The sequence below is a fragment of the Pinus tabuliformis genome, chromosome 5_2 (assembly GCF_031772625.1).
Source record: "Pinus tabuliformis cultivar Carrire ecotype Pingquan chromosome 5_2, CPIR1, whole genome shotgun sequence".
Classification (NCBI taxonomy): Eukaryota; Viridiplantae; Streptophyta; class Pinopsida; order Pinales; family Pinaceae; genus Pinus; species Pinus tabuliformis.
The window spans coordinates 810,092,894-810,113,984 of record NC_142306.1 but is presented as its reverse complement, the minus strand read 5'-3'; positions in this window follow the sequence as shown (position 1 = coordinate 810,113,984).

Below are 21,091 nucleotides of genomic sequence, written 5' to 3'. Positions count from 1 at the left end.
GTGAAACATATCCATGGTTTGAGAGTAGCTGTGTTTAATTTTCTTATGAAATATCTTTCTCACATTTCCTTTACTCGCATCCTCTATTTTAATTCATTTTCAATCAGATTGTGTAAGGAACTCTTTCCTGCACCATTGCATGTTGTTGCCTACACTTTGGTATAGTCATTCGTTGCAACAAACAATGAATAAATTACCTGCGTATTATTTTCATTTATTTTGCAAGTGAATCAACCATTAATTGAGTAACTATGTTCAGTATTAAAATTTCATCTTTAAAAGATCTGGAAGAAGTTGTACCACATTATCATATTATACTTGCAAAGAACATAAGCATTTTGGATGAAGTACCAAAGTTGATTAACACATGCAAAATACTTAGGCTACTATTTGAATCTTTTAAAGTGCTTTTATTTCATGAAGTTTATTTCCTTTGCAAAGTTCATACCATTTCTGGCATTGCCGGTGCTTCGTCTCTAAGTTTATGAAACCATCGGGTTGACAATTAAGTGTTGAGGAGTTTTCTCAAGCTCAATTCCTGCAACCAACAAGTATGTTGACACCAATGCCAACTAGCAATACCATCAAGCCAAACACACATGCACATGATAAGAGACATCTCCAAGCTATTGAGATCATTGCCAACGCTACAATTCCAACAACCTTATGTCCTTTTCAACAACAATTGCTTCTACAAATTTAAGAGCCAAGATTTATTTTGCATCATGCTTAACAAAAACAGAAATGTTAGTGGGAAAGGTAGCAATATAATAATCCTTTGTAATTAAAATCCTTAACTTTTTCTTTATCCCCTATCTTAATGTTTCCAATTTCTTTAAGTAACATGGTAGGAGTTTTATCATCCACAAACTTTTCTAAGAATAATTATTTAAACTCACTCCAATCATGGATTGAATTTAGTGGAAGGTCATGGCACCAAACTAATGTTGTACATGGTAGAGTGTACATAAATAATCTACTATAAAAATCATCAAAACGTACCTCTAACATCCATAGATGCAAGTAGGAGTCATCAATACGATCTTCAACCTTTTCTTTCTTATTCAGATCATACTTTGTGACCAATGTTTCTGAGTGCTTTGGTAAGAGATGAATATTTTCCAGAAGAGAAAGATGCCCTTAGGTTATCCAACCGAATTGGTCATGATCCATGTCTTCATTCTACCTCTCCTCTTCACTCTTTGATTCCAAAAACTCTTCTCCTTCACCATTCAAATTCTCAAGGTTTTCTGTTTTTTCATAATATCTCAGTTATTCTTCTTTAGAAAAATGAAAATCCACCCCGTCTCCTTCTATATTTTTCCCAATTGGTGGTGGAATATCCCCTTGATTAGAATTGTCTTGAAGAGAGTCAACAAAATATTCAAGGGCTATAGTAACCAATTCTTCTACTGAAGAAACTAAAACACCATGATTGGTTGTCTCTTTCTTTAATTGCTTGTGAGGAAGAATAGATGTGATAGGAAGTAATCCAAGAGCTCTAGAAAATTAATGAGTAATAGGACAAATTGTACGAAGTTTCTCGTAAGTGACTTCGTAGGCATGGTCCAGAAATTGGTAAGATGAATTTTTCTTCTCCGATATATGAGTTGGAGTTGGGCTCAGACAATTTCTACCTTGAACAAAAGGTTCTTTATGTGAATGTGGTGAATTATCATCCATAAAAAGGTTTCCCTCCTTCTAATGCCAGAATTATTGACGGTGTTCGATGCTGCAAACAATCACGGGGTCTCCCTAATGTGAAGTCATAATTAGGCCTCACACTGTCTTGAGTAGGAGCATTATTGGGGAAATAATCCTAGCTTCCATATCCTTAATGAGTTTCCATGGCTGCAATAAACAACACAAGAAAGAATTCATATAATTTTGATATGAACTACTATGTTAGCATTTTCATGTATTCAATTGAAAAGTGTATAATGGTTATTTCATAGAAAGAGAGGGAAAGTGAGTCTTTAAGAGGAAAGTAATACGACTATCCTAATAAAGACTCATGCATATATCTGAAAGAATTGTTAATTATGTTGTGAAATAATAATAAAAAAATACGATCATGAAAACAAAAGACATATTGTTCAAAGATGCATAGTAAAGGTAATGAAATAATTCGTTTTCATTAGTATGTAGAAATGTAAACATACACCACAAACAATGAAATTTCTGGGCTAAGAGGTAACTCCTTGAAGTGAATTGTGATTTTTCATTAAGACTGATCATAGATATATACATGGATTGAGAGATTCATGGGCTTCATCTCCTAGTGTGTGTTCATATTCCAGTTATGCTTATTTTCTATTTACACTATTTTACATGGATTTACCTAATCCTAAATATTAGGTGTCAACATCCCCGCATTAATCTGAAGGGATGTTGGTGAGTCCAAGCATCGTTCTGAATCTTTTGAAATTTTCTCTTCCAAGTGATTTGGTGAAGATGTCTACAATTTTCTCATTTGTGGAACAATGGCATAGGTGAATTGTCTTGGCCTTAACATGATGTCGAATCAAATGGTATTTTGTATTGATATGCTTTTTTGATCATGGAAATTTGGGTTCTTGGGAAACTTTATTGCAGAAGAGTTTTCAATCATGAGAGTAGTTGAATGCAATTTTTTCTTCTACAAGTATTCCATAATTTTTTTGAGCTACACAATTTCCTTTTTTGCTTCAGCTGCTGCCACATATTCTGCCTTAGTTGTGGAATCAGTCAGGACTATTTGTTTGCGTGAACTCCAAGAGACAACACCTAATCCAAGACTCATAGCATAACCTGATGTAGACACCCAAGTTTATTTATCTCCATCAAATTCTGAATCAGAGCATCCAATCAAGCTGAAGTTTCCCACTTGTTCGTACTTGGGTCCAAATCCTTGAGTTCCCCTCAAGTAATTTAGAACTCTTTTCACAACAGAACAATGTTCATCACAATGATTTTGCATAAACCCAGATAGGATTCCAACAAGAAATGAAATGTCTGGTCTAGTAGTAGTTAGGTAGTTGATACTTCCTACAAGCTGTCTATATTTTGTTGCATCCTAAAATTATTTTCCTTCATTGGATGTGAGCTTTAAGTTCTGCTCCATTGGATTAGTCAAAGGATTGCACTCATCCATTCCAAACTTGTTCCACATATCTCCAATGTAATTCTTCTGAGGGAGTAATATAAACTTCAGATGTTGAGTTGCTTCAATACCAAGATAGTAGTGAACATAACCCAAGTCAGTCATTTCAAAACCTTTCCTCAATTCCTTCTTTATGGTTGTATTGTATCTCTCATTGTTCCTTGTCTTCAAAAGATCATCCACATACACCATAATACATACAACTATTTTTCCAGCTTTCTTTATAAACAAAGTTTCATCATCAAGATCATAATATTTGAAGTTGAGTTACGTAAGATGCTTAGTTAACTTCTCATACCAGGATCACAATGCTTGATTGAGGCCATACAAGGATTTTACAAGTTTGCACACTTTGTGTTCTTGATCTTTCATAACAAATCCTTCTGGTTTAGACATAAAAGCATTCTCTTTCAGGTCTCCATTTAAGAAATAAGTTTTCACATCCATTTGATGGACTTCTCAACCGTTATGTGTTGCCAAGGAAAATACTGTCCGGATGGTAGCCCATTTTTTTGTGGGGGGGAAGTCTCCTCATAGTCGACCCTTTCCTTCTATGCAAAACCTTTTTCCACAAACCTGGATTTGCACTTTTCAAGTGAGACATCAACTTTATACTTGTTCTTGTAGGCCCACTTGTAGCCTATTGGTTTGGTTCCCAATGGAGGATCAACCAACTTCCAAGTGCATTCTTTATCAATGCATCATATTATTTCTACATCGCTTCTTTCCACTCATAATGAGAAATGAATTCTTTGAAGGAAGTTGGTTCAAAATATATAGAAAAATTCATTTCAGAATCATAAGAAACATCCATATCAACAAGTGAATCGGAATCATCTACATCACCTCCATTTTTTCTAGTTGAGCTTTTCGTTCCTATCTTTCCAACCTCATCAAGGTGAACACTTTCAAGTGTCTTTGTCGACCATTTTGGAGGACCTTTATGAGATGTACTAAGCTACTAAGTTGACTAAGTTGGGGATGAATCAATATTTAGTCTCCCAATTATGTCAATCACATCATTTAAAGTGTCATCAGTGGCTGGAGCTTCAAGTGGGGGAGAGACCGCTTCAGAAGAATATACCACAAATATCTAGTATAGGAATCCCCCCTTCAATATGTGAATTCTCATTATCAAACTATTGAAAAGAATTTGCATGTTTGAATATATCCAAGTGGTCAAGCTGTCGCTAAACAACATTATCAATCTTGGAAGATTCAAGAAATATCACATCTCTAGACACTAAAAAATTATTATTAAATTCATCATAGAGATGATATGCTTTGGAGGTATTTGAGTACCCCAAGAAGATACACTTATGACTCCTTGCACTAAGTTTGCTTCTTTTCTCCTTACGTATTAAGGCATAACAGGTGGAACCAAAGACCTTGATATGCCTCACTGAAGGAATGCGGCCATACCACATTTCATAGTGACTATTGTTTCTAATAGAATTATATGGACACCTATTCTGTATATACACATCACATAAAATTGTATCAGCCCAAAAAATTTCTTTAAAATTCTTGAAAAACATCATGGAACGTGCCATATTTAAGATTGTCCTGTTCATTCTTTTAGCTACTCCATTCTGTTGGGGATTATAAGGTACCGTTGTTTGATGTTTGATCCCATGCTGGTGAAGATAGTTTTGAAATTAATTTCAAGTGTACTCTTTTCCATTATCAGTGAAAATAGATCCAATATGAGATTGTGCATCATTTTCAATCCATGTATGAAATTTCTTGAATGTTTGAAAAACATCGTATTTTTTCATCAATAAATAAACCCAACACATTCTGGTGTGGTCATTAATAAATTTCATCATATATTTATTACCATTTGCAGAAGAAAGAGGCATTGGGACACATAAATATGAATGAATAAGTTCAAGTTTTCTATGTGCTCTAGAATGAGAATTATGAAAATACTATTTTCTATGCTATCCTAGAATACAAGAATCACATTGCTTAAGTTTCCTAGGAATTGTAGGCAAACTAGCAACACCATTTTTCTTAAACAAATGAAGGATGTCATATTTCAAGTATCCAAGTATAGCATTCCACAAAAGACTTGAAGAAAAATTACCTTTATCATAGTGATAAATGTATGAAATGTTTTGTGCACGAGTAGAGGTACCTTGCAGCTTCAGAAGTCTTTCTTCTTCTATCCCCATCATTACAAGTGAGTGATTTGATGATTTTCTTATCTAGAAATTTCCATCAAATATATGAATGGATTGTCCTTGTTGGTGTATGTGGACCAAATACCGCAAGTTTCTCCTTAGTTCTGGTAGGTATAAAACATAATGTAGAAGAAATTTTGGAAGACTAGGCAATTTGAGCCTCATGGTGCCAAGCCCTAATGGCTAGTTTTAACTTATCTTCAAAATATATTACTCCATCAACATTGTCAGTGAATTATTCAAAAAAGTATCTCCTAAAATTCATGTGCGAAGTTTCTCCTAAATCAAGTAACCAATAATTTTTCCAAGAAGCAATTGAAGCATTAAACAAGTCTTAAGTTACTCCAATGTTCCAATGTGCCACAACATAGTGAGCGGATTCAGTTACTTTACCTTTCCATTTGTTATTGGTTTTACATTTTCCTTCATTAAATTCCTACTCAACTCTGTCCCAAGGCAACTTCCATGTGCATGCATCATGTCCATTTCCATATGCAATGAAGATCATATTTTTCTCCTTGGAACTATCTGCCCCCCTTGCCTCTAAAATTGCTTCTTCCTCTTCCTCTTTGGCCACCTCTTCCTATACATGAATCTTATTCATGATTATTCTCTCCATGTGGAAGACACACAACTCCTTTAGAAGATTAAGGATTTATCTTCTTCCTAAAATCCTTCTCGCTCTCAGCAAAATTCTTCTCAAGGTTGTCAAAGTTAATCTCCTTAAGGTTTCCACTTACTTGGAATGAATCAAGATAATGTTAATAAGTGGGATATAGTGCCTTGACATAATCTATGAGAGGAATTTTTATTTCAACACCAGTGGTTTTTATATAATTCATAATGGATCTTACTTCTGATGATAAAGCAAGAAGGTCATCATTTTTTAATTCTGGACTGAACAATTTAATCACGAATTGGACAACTTCAAGTTCAAAGTGTGAGTCATACAATTCCTTCAACTCATTTAAGGCTTAAAAATAATTTGAAAATGGTGAAATATGGTGACTCAGCTCTTCATTTATAGATGCTGCAATCAATACATATGCCTTTCTATTCTTATTTTCCCAAATAGAAATCTCCATATCTGAAGTGGGATTTGGAGGTGCATTATATCCTTCTCCTTCACAAACTCCTCTCCACATCTCATTAAAAATGAGGATGTGTTTTATCTTGCTTGACCATTCAGGATAGTTATGTTTTCCAGAGAGAACTAATCCAACAATTGATATCAGTGGATGCATTTAAAAGTGTGTACTGTCTAAAAAAACTACACTTTTGGTGGAGAGCTTTATTTAACTTTGGAAAAAAATTAATGAGGAATAATATATCAGAGTTATTACTGGGGGAGGGGTTATAAGGGTGAGGTATTAACTAGATAGGATTTATATATAATTGTGGCAGAGTTATATTATAGTGCAGGGTTATATGGCAGAGTTATATGAGCATGGGGTTATATAGCAGAGTTATATGAGCGGGGTCAACGTATGACCGATGTGGAGTAATGAAGAAGGTATGTTTTATTGATTATTTTGTCATATTTTCTTTAAAAACTCATAATCCCTTTGCATCATGAACTAGGTAAATAAGAAGAAATTATGACAAAATTGATGAGATTTGTATGTAATGCAGAATAACTAATAATCACCATATTCTTATGCAGAAAAAGGGAAAAACGAAAGATTTCCGTCCCAAGGAAAAAGACAGAGCAGAGTTAATTGCTGTCCCTGTGGCAGGAAACCATATGCAGACAAGGCTATCCAAACTGAAGCATATCATCCAAGGAAAGGAAAAGGAGATATCGAATTGGCACAAAAGAATAAAGGGATAACTGGAATTAACAGTTTGGCGAATCCCTCAGGATCCTCTGGTCTTGAGGGATCGCAATCTTAACTATTTTTGCATCATTGATATCTCCGCTCGTCTGTTATAAAAAGGGGTAGCACTGCTAGCCCGGGGGATGGTTGTTGTGACTCTTATGTAATTTCTCATTGTATTTAAAACTTTGATCATTGACTCTCGTTGAGAAGTGATCCACTGTAACTCTATTTGAATGCTTTAATATAAATCTGGTTGCTGTTCCATCTTTGATCCTGGAATAATCTCAAGTGGTGTATCCTTGGAGGCTAAGGGCCCGGCCCTGGTGGAACACTTGCTCTTGTATCATTATCTTTAGTTCATGTGTGGTTTTCATTATCAGCTTTGTTCGGTAATCTGATGTGTTTTTTTATTTTATATCACAACTCTGTTATATTTACAATATCGCTCTCTGTAACAGGAATATCGTATTGTTCATTCTGACTTTATAATGCATTGTTGTTCCTTTAAATCATTGATGTAACATTACTGTTCTTTACAGAATGTTATTGCTGTTCAATTACAGAGTAACTGGGCTGTAACATTCTTAAGTTGGTATTACTGTATTCATCTATGGTTCATACTTAATTACGATTGTTGTTCAATTGACATTGCTGTTCCATTACGAATTGCGATCGTTATCCGTTATGACTGAGATTGATACTTGCGGTATTAGAGTCATATTATTGTTTCTCTCAATATCAAGGTGTGTTGTGTGTGTTATTTATTTCGGTTTACTATACATTCACAATTGGATTTAAGCATTGTTCTATATTTCATTGCTAATTGGTTGCCATTCTATTTCCATTTGCTGTCCGATTTGTTCTTAGCGTAAGGATTGCTCTCTGATTTCTGTAGGATACGATTGCTGCACTTATTCCTATAGATTAAAGTGTTGCTGTTTATAAGAATCAGTTGCTGTTTCATTTCTTAGTTGCTGTTCCATTTCCTGTTGTTTGCATTGCCATTGCGTTGAACGATCTGAAACTGTGGTGAGCATTGACATTCGTTGTCTAGTTCACAGGTTGATGATCTGTTCCTTGATTGTCTTCAGTTACATCAGTTTACAGAGGGATGAGTTATTGTTACTATACCCTTGACTGATAATTTACTTAGTCTTCTGAATGCATGATTGAAGTCTTAAAGTGCTTTGCTGTAAGTAGATTTTGTTTTAAGCATCTCTTTACTCTTGTATTTTCTTGAGCACTATACTACTAGCATTACTCTGACAAATGACTGCCTCAAACTGAGTACACTCTTTGGGATAACAAATCATTCCTGGATTGATAAGTTAATGTGAGGTAATTAGAGGTGAAAAAGACCCTTTTTACGGCTCGACATTTTGGCACCGTTGCCGGGGAAGAGTGTAGCCATTTGTTTCTTTTCCAGAGTAGTGTAAGAACTTGCTAGGAAAGAACTGGGTTTTAAAAACGAAAGGTAAGAACCTGCGTGTGGAGTATGTAATAGCCCTGCTCCCCTGCCCACTTTCCTATAGATTTGTTGCTATTTCGTTGGGTAGAACTTAGCAGTGGATTTGAGTGCATGACTAAGCAGAAAAGCCTGAAAAGAATCCCAAACCTCTACCCAAGCCCGATAAAGCTAAGGGGCCGGTGACCCTTGGCCGATTGACCTTTATAGACGAAATCCTTAAAAAATCAGAATCTCAGCCTTCAGTAGGACCTAGAATAGCGACTTCTAGATAACCTACTAGTTCCCTTCAGGCCATAGGATCACCATCTGTAGCCTTTGTTGAGGTGCACAATCAAACTGAAGAGCAATATTTTCAAGAAATTGAAAATTCTAGCCCAAAATCATTGCAAGAAGGGAACCTTAGCAATCTTTGTGAAGGAAGAGGAGAAACAAGAGAAACTAAAGAACCAAAATCTCCTCTTGGGGTAATACAATTATTAAGCAGCCCAGATAAGGGAAGTGCTGCAAAAATAATTTATAATGAAGTTGAAGAAATTCAAGAACCTGAACCCTCCTAGACATTAGACACTCTCATCATCCCAGATAAAGGAAGTGCTGTTAAGGCCATTCCCATTAGAGCCATTCCCCCTCGACAACCTAGGAATACCATCCTAGACATCCCAGAAGGTTATTGGCATATATTTGACGAAATGGACTAGAACCAGCCAAACACCCAACCTCTACACTGCAATACACCATTGTGGATACTCCAGCTAATGCACCTATGAAAGCAATTCCTCTCCAGCATATCCCTACATTGCATGGCCTTACATAAGAAGATCTGGATGCATTTTTGTTCGAATTTGACGTGCTGTGTAGAGAATATGACTATACCACCAATCCCCAGAAACTGAAATTATTTCCAGCTACATTAAAAGGGGCTGCTCTAAGATGGTTTATGGGATTAGGTGGTGGTGTTATAAATAAATGGGACCAAATGAAAGAGTCTTTTCTAAAAAAATATCAGGACTATTGCAGGTCTAGAGAGTTAAAAGATGAAATATTTCAGATGGTAGCTAGACCAAATGAAACATTAGAAGAATATGTAGAGCGTTTCCAATACAATCTTCAAAGATCTCCTTATGCATCATTACCCTTACCTGATAATGTATTAAAAACAACATTAATTAGGGGAATGAAGGAACAATGGATTGAAACACTAAACATTATGGGGAAAGGAGATATTTATCAGGAAAATTTTGCTGACATTATTGATTTATGTATCAAGAGCTCGAGAGGCAGCACAAGACTAAAACTAGTAGAACATGATCGGTTTACAAGAGATAACAAAACTTCGACAGAAGGAGTAACTCGTGCAGAAATTGGAAATTTATTAGAAAATTTTAAAACTGACATATTGTAGACACTGATAACACAAGTTGATATTATGCAGGCCAAACAAAATCAAGCAGAAGCAGAACAAAATTTGGCAATCTTCTATCTCAGATGCAGAAAGAAACACAGCCATAAGGAGTGTCCATTAGATGCAGTCCAAGTTTGTGCCATCTGTACAAAAGTCCATTCTACAGAGAGCTACCCCTCACTTCCTGGATTGAAAGTAGTATACAAGGAAGTAGAAGAAGAGCCAGAATCGATGTATCTACTTAATCAGCACCATCAATGGCAACCGTGACAATCAGGTATGTTTTCAGACCCAACTTCTTCTTTTCAGCCTCTACAATATCATGCTCAACAATATAATACAATGTGGAAAAATCAACCTCCCTTCCCGAATTGGTCACAATAATCATTTCCTTCATCATCTCCATGGCCGAATCAAGCAAGCCAACCCAGTTGGCCAAATTTTCCCTATACCCCACCATATTGGTAAAATAATGCATATCCAGCACAACAGACCCCTCCTACCTCACAGAGTCAAGCCTGGCAGACAAACTGGAAAAGACCGATGAATCAGCCAGTAGGAACCATCCCGCTCCCTCAACCTACACTACCAGTATTACAACAAAAGCCCCAGTCTAATTTAAGACCGCAACTCCCAGCCCAACCGAACCTTAATCCGAACAACAGACCGGTCCAATCTATTCAAATAATGGAAACACCAGAGATAGGAACCAATCTAAGGGAGTGTAATGATATTCAATTAAGATCTAGGCATATCATTGAAATAGAGGGAGATAAAACAACTCAAGTTGAAAATCAATTTCCTATGGAACAACTGCCACAAGAAGAGGAAGTGACCAGACAACAAATTCATAATCCAGCAATCACATCCTCTCCTCCATTCCCAGAACGCCTAATTATACCTCGACCTATACAATACTCTGATTTTGACATTCTAGAAGAACTACAAACTGTGTACATAAAAATCCCACTCATCCAAGCCATTCAAGACATTCTGATATATGCAAAGACTATCAAAGAATTATGTATAAAGAAACCAAGGAGGAAAATAACAAGAAACCCAAAAGTCCAAGTAGTTGGCACTCTATCTGATTTATTATCAGGGAAAGAAACACTCGTTAAATACGAAGACCCACGAAATCCAATAGTAATAGTACAAATCAATGGACAAACCTTCTCAAATGCCTTAGTTGATATAGGAGCTGCAATTAATATCTTAACAACCACCACTTGCCAAAAACTGGGCATTACATCAGTAGAACCGACCTCCACTTTATTAGAACTGGCTGACCGATCTGTGGTTTGGCCAGAAGGCACACTACATGATGTCATGGTATCCGTTGACTCCTGCGAGTATCCGGCCGATTTTCTGATAATAAACCCCAAAAATCGACTTGATGGACATCTATTGATTTTAGGCAGACCTTGGCTTGCAACTACCGATGCTTATATTGGCTGCCGACAAGGCAGTATGACCATAGCTAGGGGGGAAATATCAAGAATCTAGCTTTATATCCCCCAACACAGCCAAGTGTCACAATAATAAAAACTAACAAGCATCCTGTATCATACCTTACCGAAAATATTAGATCTCCATTAACGATAGAAGAGGCCCTTGATTTCAAAGGCCAAACAAAAGATGATGCCATTAACAATTTTATTAGCCAAACGGAAACCAGATCCTGCATACAGTGTCACATGATAGAAGCAACATTTGATAATGAATTAGAAGAAGATCCTCTTAAAGATACACACAATCAAACAATACCTATTACCTTTGTCTCAAATAGTAAAATTATAGAAATTGATCCAGGAAAGACTTTAAACATTAATGCCAACTTGACTCTCGAACAAGAAGAGAAGCTCATCCAACTACTAAGGAAATACAAAGAAGCATTTGCATGGGACTATCCTGATATGAAAGGAATTGATCCCCAGTTATGTACACACCAAATTTACATAGAAAAAGATGTGAGACCTATTCGCCAACCACAAAGGAGACTTAATCCTCACCTAAAAGACATTGTAAAAACTGAACTTCAAAATTTTTTAGATGTGAACTTCATCTATCCCATCTCCGATAGTAAATGGGTCTATCCACTTGTTGTGGTACCAAAGACGAATGGGAAGTGGAGAATTTGTGTAGATTATAGAGAACTAAATAAAGCAACACAAAAAGGCCACTTTCCCCTTCCATTCATTGACCAAGTATTAGACACTCTGGCAAGAAAGAAATTCTTTTCTTTCTTAGATGGATTCAGTGGATACAATCAGATTCAGATTGCCCCTGAATACCAAACCACTTTTACTTGTCCTTGGGGAACATTTGCCTACAAAGTTTTACCTTTTGGTTTATGCAATGCTCCTGCCACATTTCAAAGGGCTATCCTCATCATATTTTTAGATTTAATAAATGAAGGACTCGAAGTATACGTGGATGATTTTACACCATACGGAGACGATTTTGATCCAGCATTGGACACACTGGAAAAAGTTCTCCAGCGCTGCATTGCCACTAGGCTTTATTTGAGCCATGAAAAATGTTATATGATGACGATTGAAGGACTTATTCTAGGCCATTATATCTCAATAGATGGCATACAGGTAGACCCAGCTAAAATTCAAATAATTTTACTAATTCCCACTCCCACCACTCAAACATAGGTACGCAGTTTTCTTGGATTTTCTGGTTACTATAGAAGATTTATAGAACATTTTTCACATATTGCTGCACCTCTATATGCATTGACAGGTAATGTTGACTTTCTATGGACAGAAAAATGTGACCATGCTTTCTAGAATCTGAAGAGGCTTGTGTCAACAGCACCAGTCCTTAGAGGACCAAATTGGGACCTACCATTTCAAATTTCATCAGATGCCTCAGATACAACTATTGGAGTAGTCCTTGGGCAGGAAGAAGATAAAAAACCATATTCAATTTTTTATATTAGCAAGAATTTATCCCCTACTGAATTGAATTATACCATTACTGAAAAGGAATTTCTAACTGTAATACATGCTGTCAATAAGTTTAGGAATTACATTACTAAATATCCTGTTATTTTGTATACAGATCACTCTGCCATAAAGTATTTAGCAAATAAACCGATCACAAATGGTAGAATAACCAGATTGCTGATTTTATTGCAGGAATTTGATATCACAATCAAGGACCGCCCTTGAAAAGAAAATCTTGTAGCTGACTTTCGCTCACGGATGCCCAAATCGATGGATGCAGCAGCAGTTGAAGATCAATTTCCAGATGAGCATCTGTTCACTGTCAATGTTAAAACACCCTGGTATGCTGATGTTGTGAATTACTTAGAAGTAGGAAAATTACCAAAACATTTGACCCCCAATGAACGAAAACAGATTATCCTCCGAAGTGCTCGATTTTCCTGGATTGGGGACTACCTGTTCCATACAGGTGCAGATATGCACATCAAGAGATGTGTTAGTGAGGATGAAATTTTTGACATTTTGAAAGCTTGTCATGACGGACCATGTGGCAGACACTTTGCCGATCGGAGAATTGGACATAAGGTGCTCCAAACAGGGTATTATTGGCATACGATCTTCAAAGATGCAAAGAAGTTTGTTCAAGCTTGTGACAGTTGCCAAAGAATAGGACGTCCTGGTTAGTCTAACGAATTGCCCCTGAATCCATAGCTGGTTATTGAACCATTCGAGCGATGGGAACTTGATTTTGTTGGTCCAATTAACCCATACTCAAACTAGAAAACATATATTCTGGTGGCAACAAAATATTTCACCAAATGGGTTGAAGCAGAGGCATTGCTGAGAGCCACAGAGGATTCTGTCATACAGTTCCTATTCCATATATTTGTGCGATATGGGCTTCCAAGAGATATAATTATAGATGGTGGACCACAATTTGCTGGTAACAAGATTGCCGCAACACTAAAAAACTATCATATCCAGCATAAAATTACTACTCCATACCACCCACAAGCAAACAATTAAGTAGAAAGCGACAATAAAATAATAGAAGCAAGCTTAACAAAAACCATTGTGTCACATAGACACGATTAGGCTACAAGACTACCAGAAGCCTTGTGGGCCTACAAAAAAACATGGAGAAGCACTACCGGCTATTCACCATACCAATTGGTGTTTGGAAAGCAACCCATTTTTCCCATAGAATTCGAAATCCAAACACTACAAACAACACAAGAAATCAGCCTAGATCTAAACGAGGCATAGATTAATACATTACAAAAAATCAATGAGCTAGATGAAATTAGGCTCTTTGCCCTCCAATACACTACATTGATCCAACAGCAGCGAGCTAAATGGCATGAATCTCTCATTAAAAATAAAGTCTTCCGCGAGGGAGATTGAACACTCTTATACGATTCCAGGTTTGAAGATTTTCCCGAGAAGCTTCAGACTCGCTGGCTGGGGCCATATGAAATCCAGAAGGTACATGATAATGGCACCCTTACTCTAGTCACTATTGACGGATCTGGACATACCTTCAAGGCAAACGACCATCGAGTTCGATTATACCGCAAACCACTTACTCAGGAATCCTTCTACCAGCAACTCCGTGAAGATTCCGACGTGCAAATTTTGGTGGAGGAAGAGAAATCTTCCTCACCTCTGGTTCATTAAAGTGATTTAACTGTTTTTACATTTTGTACATAATTCTTTTGCTTTGTTAGCATAAATTATTCTCTGCACATATTTTTTTGCACTTTGCTGTTCCTTTTTGAAGAATGAGCAATTCTATTGTTTTTGTTGTTCCTTTTAGAAGGAACAACACCTTCACTATCTTGCTGATTCCTTTCTTTCAGCTTGTATTTTTCTGTTGTTCCTTTTTCAAAAGGGACAACACTGTTGTTTTTGCTGGTCCTTTTCCAAAGGGACAACATTTGTGTGCACTTTTGTTTTTCTATTGTTCCTTTTCCAAAGGAACAACACTTTCGTTTTGCTGTTCCTCTTCTGAAAGAACAACACTTTTTGTATTAGCTGTTCCTTTTTCACTTTGCTGTTCCTTTTCCAAAGGAAAAACACTTTGGTTTTTGCTGTTCCTTTTCCAAAGGAACGACATTTGCATTTTTTTGTTGTTCCTTTTCCAAAGGAACAACACTTTTGGTTTTTGTTGTTCCTTTTCCAAAGGAACAACACTTTTGGTTTTTACTGTTCCTTTTCCAAAGGAACGGCATTTGCATTTTTTTGCTGTTCCTTTTGCAAAGGAACAACACTTTTTGTTTTTTCTGTTCCTTTTCCAAAGGAACAACACTTTTGGTTTTTGTTGTTCCTTTTCCAAAGGAACAACACTTTTCGTTTTTGCTGTTCCTTTTCCAAATGAACGATACTTGTGTTTTTTTCTGTTCCTTTCCCAAAGGAACGACACTGGTGTTTTTGCTGTTCCTTTCCCAAAGGAACAACACTTTTGGTTTTTGCTGTTCCTTTTCCAAAGGAACAACACTTGCGTTTTTTTTACTGTTCCTTCTCCAAAGGAATAGCAATGGCATTTTCTGTTGTTCCTTTTCCAATGGAACAACACTTGTACTTTTTGCTCTTCCTTCTTGAAATAACAACATTCTCATATTCCTTTTATTGATGCTTGTTCTCCTTGCTGTTCCAATTAAAGGACAATTGCCATTCTTCTCAATATATGATAATTTCAAGTCTTCCTGGAGCACAACTATACACTTATGCAATGGATACAAAACTAGAGCATACCGAAATCAGTAAATCATATGAAAATCGCTATTTTTACAGGAAATTTCTTTGAATTGATAAGAGGAAAGAGGAAAGGACACAACTATCCATCACTTTTACTGTCATTATCCTACTAATACTGATATGATTGCTTATCTTTATCATGGTGGTTCTTTTTTAAAAAATTCCCATAATTTTCTTTCATCATTATTAAGGAATAAGAACAAAGGGTATATTTTTCTATTGATATGTTAAGACTTCTTCCACCATTCCTACTCTTAAGGAGTGCTGAACTACCCTCTGTGTATACATAGGAAAGTAATTTATAAAAAGAAAAAAGAAAGAAAGAAAGAAAGAAAGAAAGAGAAAAATGATTATATAACTTATGGGTTGTCAAATGCAGGATAGGGGGTCTCATCAAGAGCCAACCTACCATGATCATAAGGAAGAAAGTGAAGTGGCATTCCCACTATGGCCATCACACCAGGGATATGATCCAAGAGGCACATCAGAAAAAATAAAGAGTCCTTGGAACAGGAGGTCTCATCATGAGCTAGCCTGCCCACCTTTCACTCCTTCTTGGTGAATGGCATTATGGTTTAACTGGTTACCAAGCCAGCATAATGGCCTCCATTTTGACATTGTACATCACTTCCTAATCATACACAAAGGATCATGGTTCCATGGGTGAAACAAACAACTCTGTCAAGGTTATGGACACCTGTCGGCAATAGAGCTCTATTAATGGTATTGAAGTCACATTTCTTATACATCAATAGTAATCATTAACACCTTTTTTTTGTCTTATACCTTTGTAACATGTCACATAAGATTATGTATATTATTTCCCCGAACCATTAAACACATGAAAATCTATTACAACCAATCATGACGGAAAAAGTTGATAATGACCGCATCAGAATTTTTGTGCATGTCAACTGTCCTATCCTCCCAGCCTCACATTATATCATAGCATTCTCTTATTTGTTAAGTGATCCTACTATATACCTCGATTTCAGAAACCTTCTCCTTTTGTAAAACATGTCATTTCGGCATATGTTGTTCCTTTATGACTCTGTACTATGGCAGATCGGCACGCCGCTCCCTGATTTGACGGCTGAGGATGGCTTATCACATTGCAGGGGGGAGGCTGACCTCATAATTTGTTGGCATACGTGTCAGACTATTATTCAACAAACTTTTACTTGGGAATAGCAACGCTCAACGGTATATTGTTTTCAATCTACATGGCTTGTTGTTCCTAAGCCATTTCCTATTATGCTTTGTAGCAATTAGTAAGTTACCCAAGATTTGAACGAGCCCTGCTATTTCGTTATTTCCTCTGTATTTCTAACAGCTTGAACAACCTGCTATTCTAGTGCCGTCTCTACATTTTTACAGTGAGCTAAAGCATGGGAGGAAGATGAATTCAGAGAGAACCACAAGTATTGACAGTTTCTAATGCTGCACGAGAAATCCTGGCAAGGGTAGGATGGCTAGTTTATCTTAATCATTTACAGGAATCCAATGAGACCGTAGCAATAGAATTCTTGGAGAACTTGCAAGAATATCACTCCACAGTAAGAGGGAGACACATAGTAGTCACCGATGACGTAATTGCAGAGGTCTCGGGACTGCCAGCCACTGGACCTGTGTGGACTCTAAAGAAGGAGAGACTGCGTAAGATCATGAATATCTTTCAAGATGAGGGCCAGAACCTGACAGTCAGAGGAAATGGAGTCCTACCAGCAACATTGGGTGAGCCGTGGGCAGAATTGGTGAATATCATCCAGAGCTACATCACCTGTGAAGGCAGGAAAGAAGTGGTAAGACCACGACACCTTAAACTCTTAGCTGTATTAAAAGAGAAATGCTCTGTGAACTTACCTGCATTTCTAAATTCATTACTTCATGATGTCGCTTGAAGTATGAGAAAATCACAACATGTAGAATCGGTAGTAAGTCACCATGGGCTGATATGGCTAATAGTTAGCCACAATCTTACTCAGCAACAGAGTAGCTGGGAAGAGCTAATTGCCATGATAGAAAGGGGACTGACTATGCCGTCCCCAAAATGTAAGCATGCAACCAGTACACTAGATAGACCATTGAAACGGAGGAAATCAGTCAGATTGGCATGGATTAGAGGGAGGCTGGAAAATTCCCAAGGAGATACTAGCCAACTAGTGGAGATAGATGATTTAGGGGATGAGCAACCCCTGTAATTGGAAGGAGAAGAGAATGAGAAAGGATTGGAAGGAAATGAGGGAGCATAAACGGAGGAAGAGGCTGAGTAGCCTGGGCAGGAGGAGGTAGAAACAAAGCAATGCAAAGATAGTCCATTGCAAGAGGATGAATTGGCCAAAATTCTAGCCAATATGGATGAATATGCCCAACCTCTCAGCCCGCTAGGCCTCCATATTGAAGAGGAACCAAAAGAGCATTCTGCTTAGGACAAGAATGCACCCGAAGAATTATGCGACAGGGAAGTAGAAGAAGAGAATAATCCTGTTCATGATGAAGGTATGACAGGAGAGAAAAGTGATACAGAGGAGGAATAATCTGTTCCCTGCCAGCTACATCGGAAGAATTCCAGGAAGAAGAAGGGGTGGAAAAAGAAGTCACCCAGGAAATAATAGAGATAGCTAGGGTTTTTACTCCAGAGCAACCTGAACAAAATAGCGAAGGAGCACCCCAAGAAGAAAACTAGGAAATTTGCCAAGGTGACAGCCCAGGCCCGACTAAGAAGACAACTGCTTTTTCTAAGGAAATAGAAGAAATTAGAAGGCTATGAAAATAACAACAAAGATTGCTGAATGTGATAGCATGACTTCGACAACAAATCAGGGCCTTGAAAATGAGAAAGAGAGCAAAAAACAATTCAGGGGTAAGACATGCAACCACTCTGGTGAGACCCCCCAAGAAAAAGGTTCAGAGGACCCACATCTAGCCTGCTGTTCAAAACCCTGACGAAGAACAGTCTGCTGTTCAAAACACTGTTGAAGAACGGTTTTCCGTTCAAAACCCTGTTGAAGTGCCGACTGCTGTTCAAAAGCAAAAGGAACAACATTCAACTGTTGCTCATGTTGAAGTGCAAACAGATGATATATCGTCCTGTGACAAAGAAGTTCAGATAGAGGCACAATCCTCTGAAGGAATGCAGACTATAAACACGAGGCGACGCAATAAGAAGATTCAAGTAAATCTTCCACTTGCCACTACTACGTGGGATAGTGATCCGAGGACAGTAACCCTACGAGAGGGTTTGATGCAACTTAGTTGGAAATAACACTGAGAGGGGGGGTGAATCAGTATTATTAAGTCAAATATTTTTTATTTCACACCCAGATCATGTACGCTACTTCAATTAGAGAAAACCACGTATATACGCAACTTCAGATAAGAAAACTCGCGTATACCATGCATACTTATAATTTAATGTATTCTACAGATGTTGATCATTAATCTATGCATCAGAGTCATATAAAAAGTAACCAGGAATAGTAAAAACAGAGCAGAAGACAATCACACACAAGAACACAAGATATAAGGTGGAAACCCAATGTGGGTGAAAACCACCTGCTGCAATTCGTCTCTATCTTCTTTTAATTAGAAACTTCTTTTTACAATGATTCTTTATTGGTGCAGACTTATACCAGTACGCAGGCTGCAACCTGCAGAGAGCTACAACCCTCTCTCATTCTCCAGCTTCTCCTGGAAGGGAGCTACAACCCCCATTAGCTCTTGTACTAGCTGAGATACTAGTACGTAGGTGCTGACCTACAGAAGGCTACAACCTTCTCTTTTCTTCCAGGGACCACATTTCATCAATTTTCATACTGGATCCATGAATATCAAACAAACATCAAGTATATGTGCATCAACCAATCTCCTTTCCACAAACAACTACTAAATCAACTAATAACTTCTCAGAATGCTGTAACTAGAAAACAATACCAGACACCAATGCTGAACCCAAAACACTGCAGTAATCCACAGAAGCAGCTAAAACATATTTCAAGAGACGTACGCTACTTCACTATGTATAAACCTGCGTACATACATAGTTTAATCAAGGTCAACTAGCGTATACGCTTTATTCTCTTGTTGAACCTACGCGTATACACGCTTTTACAGGGCTGAACCTACGTATAGATCTATAAAAGACAATTCACCCTTTACACTTAAACGGACTTCAGTTATACTCAGATTATCAGTTTTACAGATCTAATTATGCACCGATTATAACAGATCAAATCACAAAATGATATTACTATTCAAGCCTTGAGATCTCGACCCATCAATAGAACTTATCTATCTTGTAATTCTCAGGTTCCTCCTTGATTCAGATCCAGCCACACAAACCAATCAATTGCACGTCTTCAGATATTCAATACATCAGATGATCCTTGCCTAATGATCTCCTTCCTCTTTTATAGTCTTAAGCCTTTCATAATACCATGGTCCAAAACCATAACAAACCAATACCATGGGCCCAATACTTGGGATCAACACATCTGACGAGATATTATGGTCCAAAACCATAGGTTCAAATACCAAGGACTAAATACCATAGACCAAACATAAGTTCTCCCATATGTACGCGCTTTTCCTTGTGTGAAAGTGCGTGTATACGCATATGCGACTTTGAAACGTCTAACTCGCGTGTATACGCGGCTTGATCACGATGAACCTGGGTATATATATTTTTCCTTCATTTTGAGAGCCTGAACTGAGATCTGTTACTAGAGTGAGTTGCCATCAAGGAAAACACCTGTGCCATAGCGCCAAACCTGTGTCATAATGCCAACAATCTCCCCCTTTGAACTTGATGGTAACCTCAAATTCATTCTCCCCCTTTTTCATCAAGGGAAAAGGGTTATGCTCCCCCTGAGTACATGCTGGAATCTTTGCTCTGCTGTGCTGACCATGCTCCCCCTGATTGTAGGAAAGATCTGCAAAACGATGTTCTTCAAGAACCATGACTTAGACATCATAGAAGACCTTCCTATCACCAAAAGACTCTATACAAACATCCATCACCCAACCAAGTGGGGATCATCCACCCAAACAAGTGGGGATACATCAGAAGTTTACATATGAAAACCAAGTACATTACATCATTCATCTTAGGCATAGTGGGGAAACCAAAATAGGCCATTACATGACCTTGACAATAAAAGACATACATGACATAGAGACGAAAAATTTAGAGCAAGACTATGAAAGTCACCAATAACAAATATCAACAACATCATTATTCAGATCAGCAACCATGTTCTCCTTCTGCACCCCTTCTGCAGCTGATCCACTTGAAACCAAAACAGCTTGTGTACTCAAGCCAAGAGCTTCTAATGTAATGCCAACAATGCATTATTAGAAG